At 35.9% G+C, this 7912-nt stretch overlaps 1 non-coding gene across 1 annotated transcript; it reads right to left on the bottom strand.

The window, feature by feature from the left end:
• Positions 1-6789: 6789 nt before the first annotated feature.
• Positions 6790-6914, bottom strand: LOC115854355 (small nucleolar RNA SNORA25). Its single transcript, XR_004039979.1, has one exon. It is a non-coding gene; the product is annotated as a small nucleolar RNA SNORA25 (small nucleolar RNA).
• Positions 6915-7912: the final 998 nt, after the last annotated feature.

The raw sequence follows: 7912 nt of genomic DNA, 5'->3' as shown, positions 1-7912 counted from the left end.
AAGATAAAAATTTTAAAAACCTGGGAGTATGATTAATCCAGACGATCATGTCTGAGAAAATTGATTAAAAAAAGACAAAGAAAGAAAACATAATCTGATATAGAGGAAAAAATTAAAAGAGCTTTTCAAACTCAAGGAATTTTGCTTTTCTCTTTTAGATGGTCATTGGTTGTGACTCATAGCATCAGTGATTCCAATAGCTATCACTGATAGATTGCCCTGTTAGAGATAAAAATTCCTGCTTCTCTGAACTGTTTATTTCTTTTTTTATTTTATTTTTTTTTTGTGGTACGTGGGCCTCTCACTGTTGTGGCCTCTCCCGTTGCGGAACACAGGCTCCGGACGCGCAGGCTCAGCAGCCATGGCTCACGGGCCCAGCCGCTCCGCGGCATGTGGGATCTTCCCGAACCGGGGCACGAACCCGTGTCCCCTGCATCGGCAGGCGGACTCTCAACCACTGCGCCACCAGGGAAGCCCTGAACTGTTTATTTCTTCCTGATGATGTTCTGAGTTTGGATGCACTGTGCTATAGAAAGCGTAGATGAATCTGGGAGTTGGACAGTCCTGCCAAATACTAGCTGTATAACTTCAGGCAAATTGTTTTTCTCTGAGTCTCCTTCCTTATTATGTACGTCAGAGAAGACTTTCTATGTATGCCCAGAGGGAATAATACATGTTCTCATAGAGGGAAAATGGGATAAAATGAAATAAAGTGTGTAAGACATGCTAGGTAGTGAAAAAAATTATTATTGTCTTTATAGTAAGAAAAAACCTAGATTGTTTCTGAGTTTCTATTGTATGTCAAGTATTTTATTAGATATTGGGGAGGGAAGAGGAATGCAAAAAATAGAGAGTGCATATACCTTCTAATTCAGGGCTGCCATAACAAAACACCACAGACTGGGTGGTTTATACTATAGAAATTTATTTTTTCATAGTTCTGGAGCATAGAAGTCTAAGCTAAGGTACCTGGCAGGTTTGGTGGCTTCTGAGTCCTCTCTCCCTAGCTTGCAGATGGCCATCTTCTTGCTGAGTTCTCACATGACCTTGTGTCTGTGTGGGCACATCCCTGCTGTCCCTTCTTCTTCTAAGGACACTAGTCATATTGGATTAGGGCCCATCCTAAAAGCCCCATATTAACTTAATTACTTATCTTTAAATACTTATCTCCAAATACTGTAGGTTGGAACTTCAAATATGAATTTAGGAGGAGGACACAATTCAGCCTCTAACAGTCACTGCAGTTTTGGGATTTACTTTGTCATCACAGCATGGAATAGCTTATTGTGATCAAAACAGTTTTCCTGGGAACAGGAATGAAGATGTGTTTGTTTTGAACATACAAATTTATGTTTATATATGAGGATGTGTGTTGGCATAGGTGTGGGTATGTGTATATGTGCTGTGCAGAACGTTATAACCTGTGAATGAGTTATGTGATACCAAGATATCATTCATTCATCCTTGAGATAGGTAGGTAGGTAGGTCCTGGGAGGTGGGAATCTCTAGACTACTCAACTTAGGTCATGAGCAGCCCCCTCTGTACACCGAGTGTATCATACAAATATTATCTTCTATGTACATAATGGTTTTTTAAAAATTCCAAAGTACTTTTACACACTATGAATAATTATATACCATGTCAACATAAATATTTTATGAATGTCCCCTATTTTATGGAATATAGAGAAAATTTATTGATAACCTAAGTGCCAAGCACTGTTCTAAATTCACTATTCTAATACATAAAACTCTAAATGAGTTATATATATTGACTCATTATATTCTCAAAATAACCCTACAAAATAACTTTACAAAACTATTGATATCCCATTTTACAGATGAGGAGACTGAGGCACAGGTGGGTTAAAGACTTGCCCATTTGCAAAGATGGTAAAAAGTAGAGCCAGAATTTGAACCTAGGCAGCCTGTCTCTAGTCTTTCTGGCGCAGCACTTATAGCCGTTGACAATTTCAAGCAAAAAAAAAAAAATTAGTGAATGAATTTCATAGTTGAATTTTGGAATTTCCTTTTTTCTCCCCTTATGTCTAACAGGCAGTGATTGAGTCAAGTTTACCTCTTTGATGCCTTTGAAGTGTGGTTATTTTGCTTTATAACAAAATTAAATCCTTGCTCTGAAAAACGATGTACTCCAAGACATGAGTAAGCACAGTGTAAGCTGAAGATCAATGCCATAATTCCAATCAATTCAATTCAGCAAAGTATTTGTTGAGTAACTGCCATGTGCTAGGCTTTGTGCTGTGTGCATGGAACACAGTAAAGACTGAGATGACACTGTTCCTTGCATAATAGTCACCGTTACAGAGGGGTTTATGGTATTTTCCTCAAATGTGTTACTGAAGAAAAAGTTAAGGGCCATGGTCGTTTAGATGTCCACTGAGCTACTAAGGAGAACTAAGAAATTAAAATGGAGAATTTAAAAATATTTATTCATTCATTTAAAATGTAATAAACCCATTATATGTTAACAAAATATATTTTATGAAAAACAATTATTTCCAAAAACAAAAAATCCAGTGAGAAAAGTGACATTTGATTTGTTTTTTTGTTTGGCTGAGTTCCATAATGTCATGCTTAATAAAAACCAGATTCTCGTATTTGCTTCTCATATTTGCATTCAGTTTGTTGACATATGTTGTTTGGGTTGAAACACACGGAAAAAAATCTAACCTCACACAGGTAGTCGGGAAAGGAGGAGAATTTTTAACAGTCTTTTCAGATGATTATGGACAGTCTTTGATATTACACCAAAACTTGACAAGTTGTAGTTTCTTAAAGGTTAGTTGGAATCTAAAAGCTGACCTTTTCATATGCTGTTATATTAAAATCAATTTATCTATCTCACACTTTGGACATTTTACCTATGCATGATTTTATAACATCATGCATTATCATTCAGAAGACATTGAATGATAACTTCTGTGAAGTTATGCAGATCTTCCAAATGTTGACACATATTATACAAACAAACAAAAATCACATTCTTTAATATTACCACTGACCTCATTGGCAAGGTCTTTAAACACTGGGAAGCTGTCAAGTTCGCAGTGTCAGATACAAGGTTCCTAAAGCTTGAAAGCTCAAATTTATCACTGGCTACAAATACCGTCAATTGTCTTCCTTGAAGTGACAGACCTACTTCATTCATTTTTGAGAAAATGTCTACCAAATACCCAAGTTTAAATAGCTATAATTTGTTTACCAGTCATTCTTTTAAGTCAAAATGGTGTTCCATGAAAAAAGCAGTTAGTTCAGCTTGTAACTCAGGGAACAAGTGCTTTTCCTCATAGCCCCCTATTTTTCAGTATGCCGCACAAGGGCTTTATGTGTACTTCCCATTTCATCACAGATGTTAAAAAGACATGTACTCAGGGATAAAGACTGAATAAAATTGAGATGTGTAATTGTTTCATCAAGAACATTCTTAAGTGAAAATGGCATCTGAAATTTAATTTATTTTTTTGTTTGTTTACTGCTAGTGCTTGGCAGAGAACAATATAATGGCTATTATTACAGTTTGGTACAAATGCTTTCACTTATGTTAAGGCACCAGGAGTTTTACCCACCATTGCTTTTGTAGCATCAGTGCAAATGTCAACATAATGAAAAAGGCAAATAATAGTTGATGTTATTAGGAAAATAGTTTTGACCTTGTGGACCTCATGAAACGGTTTTGGTGACCCCAAGGGGTAGGCAGACCACAGTTTGAGAACCACCATCACAGAAAATAACCATATTTCCTCACAAAGAACCTTTGACATCTGAAACAGAATGCTGGAGTAGAACACTGATTATGATATATGCCTTTTTAATGGGGCAACTACTATAAAAATCACATAATGGGAAAACAATATGATTTAGGACTAATTTAGATTTTCTAATATGCTTAAAAACAAACTTCGGGTCAAAAGTTTAAAGACTTTAAAGTTAGCTTAGCTAATTATATTTTTGTTTTCAAGCATTAAAAGATCTGTCAATGAGACAGTTTTCTCTCTCCTGTTACTTATTCTCTAAAAAATAATTACATTAATGGGAAAGTATCTGAAAAGGCATTTCTCCAAAGAAGATACACAAATAGCCAATAAGAATATGAAAAGATACTCAACATCATTAGTTATCAAGGATGTACAGATCAAAATCACAATGAGATACCACTTCACACACACTAAGATGGCTAGAAATAAAAAAGCCAGATACTAACAAGTATTGGTGAGGATGATGAGAAAGTGGAACCCTCATATACTGCTTATGAGAATGTAAAATGGTCCATCTACTTTGGAAAACAGTCTGGGAGTTCCTCAAACAATTAAACGTAGAATTTCACCAAGAGAAACAAAAACATGCCTACACAGAAATTTGTATATAAGTTCATAGCAGCATTATTTATAATAGCCAAAAAGTGAAAACAACCCAAATGTCCATCAAGAGACAAATGAATAAACAAATGTGATATATCCACACAGTGGAATATTATTTGGCCATAAAAAAGGAATGAAGCACTGATATATTCAACAATATGGATGAATCTTGAAAACATTATGCTACCTGAAAGAAACCAATCACAAAAGACTACATATTATATGATTCCACTTATATGAAATTTCAGAATAGGCAATCTGTGGAGATGGAAAGTTGATTAGTGGTTACTTGGGGTGTAGGGGTGAGGAGTTTGCAGGGGTAGATGAGTGATAGGGGTTTCTCCTTGAGATGAAAATGTTCTAAAATTGACTGTGGTGATGACTACACATATCTGTGAATATCCTAAAAACCATTGAACTATATACTTTAAATGGGTGAATTGTACGGTATGTAAATTATATGTCAATAAAGCTGTTCTCTGCCCCCCCAAATCAACTACATTATAGAAAAAAATTAACTGTATGAAAAATTTTTAGATAATTTTATAGAGGGGAGACTAAAGCCCCAGAGAGAGGGGTGATTGACCTAAACTCACTCAAAAGCTGGGACTAGAACCCAGGTTTCTTGTTCCTGTAATAGAATGCATTTCATCCCCCAGAATAGTATTACAATACCCCTTTCACTTCTGGGAAGAAAATTCCAATGATCATACCAAATGCATTCAAACTGGAGTTAGCCTAAGAGGTAAAAAGAAAGTATCTACTAGAAAAGTACTCTATCTACAATTCTGCTCTGAAAAAGGTCACCCTTTGTGGAAAGAAATGGGAAAATGAGCAGAATAAGAGAGGAGAAATAGAATTCACCTTCTTGCTTTAAACACTAGGCCATTTATGGGCAGGCTTGTAAGTAGTCACACTAGTTGCACAGGCTTTTGCCAACTCCTTTAAAAATAGCTATTCATAAAAACAGTAAACACAAAATGTAGCACAAACGTTTTTGTAGGTCCACAGACTAGTAAATATCATACCCCTTCATGGTCGAACACATTGTAGTGGACAGCTTGGTGCTTGTCTCACAAATGATTTTGTTCCAGTGCTAGGCAGAGCTATAGGGATGCCTCTGATATGTGTAACACTTTGAGTTTCAACCTGCTTTTACATAGTATCCCTTCTGATGCTTGCAACAGCCCTGTGAAATCAATAGGGTAGGTATTATTAGCACCATTTTGCAGATAGGAAACTATTTTTAGGTAAGTAGGACAAGGTTTTGTTATCATCCTCATTTTATGAATGAGGAGTCTTATTTTACACAAGCGGTATGGTATAAATAGCTGCAAGAGAGAACTTAAACTTGTAGCTGATACATGAAAATTTGGGAACTATTTAAAACTGGAGAACAAGGGAACAGTGTACAGCAGGGATACTCACGGAAATGACAAATTTATTGGTGCTTTATATTTATGACTTCCATAAACTACTTTTAAACTGACCAGACCCTGAACTTGCAAGCCCTGATATGCTGTAGAATGATTGACAGTGCTGCCTCCTTGCACAGCTTTAGGGGACACCATTCATATGGAGGTGACACCATCCCCATAGCATTAGACATTAGTGGTAGGTGTCCCGTGGAATTAAATCAGATTCCTAAATTAGACATGCTATGTAGATATCACAGACACGAGTCAGGCAAATCTCAAGGTCCATCACAAATTCCACCTCCTCCAAGAAATCTGCCCCAATATTCTGTCCTAGCAGTCCATTATATGCATTGTATATTTTGGTATTTCTTTATATTTCATTTCATTTTATTTATTTTTTCATTTTTAAAGACACATTGTTTTCTTTCTAATCTTACAATTGATACATGTTCAATTCAGACAATTAGGAATACATAAAATCATAAAGTAAATAATAATTAACATCCATAATCTTCATCCCTTAGAGATAACCACCATAGCCTTTGGATGCATTTCCTCCCGTTTCCCCTCCATTTTAACTATAATTTATCTTTTTATATTATTCTTCCATGTTTCATCTTTAAGTATTTGACCCCTGTTAAGTTTTATCTTCTTCAAAATATGGTAACTTTTTGAGGATAAAAACCATGTTATTTTCTACTTCTTTATGCTCTACACTTTCTTATGCATAGTGATAAGTACAGTAGTCAATAATTCAATTGAATTAGTTTATCTTCAATAATTTGGTCGTTTGGTATTATAGGTACAGTAAAGAATGTAAGTAAATCTACAAATATATCAGTTATTCCATGAATAATAGTTCCCTTTGAATTTACTAAGTTACTTACATTTCATGTATATAATTTTTTGTTTGTTTGATTGTTAGTTTTGGTTAAACTTGGGAGACTTTATTTACTTCCCCACATCACCAATCATGGATATGAGTGGCTAAGGCTTCTATCTCCTCAGGAAAACACAGCACAATTGAGTGATCACAACCTTTGGAGAACTTCAGTCTTTGGTTGCAGCATTTAAGAGCTCCTGGTTTTGGTCCCACAAGCCCTTTTTGAAGTGACCTATGTATGTTTTTGGGTTTTTTTATTTTCTGTGTTGGGTGTTCATTGCTGCGCGCGGGCTTTCTCTAGTTGCAGCAAGTGGGGGCTACTCTTCGTTGCATTTCGTGGACTTCTCATTGTGGTGGCTTCTGGTTGCAGAGCACGGGCTCTAGGCGCGCAGGCTTCAGTAGCTGTGGCACGCGGGGTCAGTAGTTGTGGCGCACGGGCTTAGTTGCTCTGCAGCACGTGGGATCTTCCCAGACCAGGGACCCAACCCGTGTCCCCTGCGTTGGCAGGCGGATTCTTAACCAGTGCGCCACCAGGGAAGTCCCTATGTTGTGTTTTGATGTTGGGATTATTGCCTTAAATCTTTTTGCTTCTTTTGCTGAATCATATGGAAAACAAATTTGAATTCTGTTTATTAATGCTATTAAGTTTCAAGTGCTAACTTCTGGTAGAACAAATACCCAATCATTTGAACTGTTAAAAGATAAATTGAGGCATATTAAAAATTTTAAGAGTTTATCTGAGCAAAACTCAGTTTAAATCAAATCACCAAAGTTAAATCAAATCACCAAACTGGAAAGTGCTCCACCAACAGGAGCTAGGGGAAAGATTTTACAGAGAAGAAGGAAGCAAAGCAAGGAGATTATTTGATGGGCTATAGCTTAAGCATTCAGTTTACTTGGGAAAACCTTATTGGCTGTTTGTGATCGGTTGTGCTTAGATTTTAATTTCTTAACCTTGAGAAATTTACAGGATTGGGTTTGGTTTGCTTATGTAATGCCACTAACACATTAGAACCATCTCAGTTTAATGACCTCCTTTTTAATTAATTTAACAATTGCTATATCTGGATTGCATTTTCTAAGAAAGAAAATATTATGTAGCTCGTAATTCCAAATAGTTAATCTAAAAATTAGGGCTTTAAGGAAAAGTCTAAAATAATTTATAACAATTAATTATTTTAAAAAAATCAGGGGTTGACTTCAGATGTATAGAAGAGAAACTTGACTACAGT

This window comes from Globicephala melas, chromosome 12 (assembly GCF_963455315.2).
Source record: "Globicephala melas chromosome 12, mGloMel1.2, whole genome shotgun sequence".
Classification (NCBI taxonomy): domain Eukaryota; kingdom Metazoa; phylum Chordata; class Mammalia; order Artiodactyla; family Delphinidae; genus Globicephala; species Globicephala melas.
This window is presented reverse-complemented; position numbering and strand designations above follow the sequence as displayed.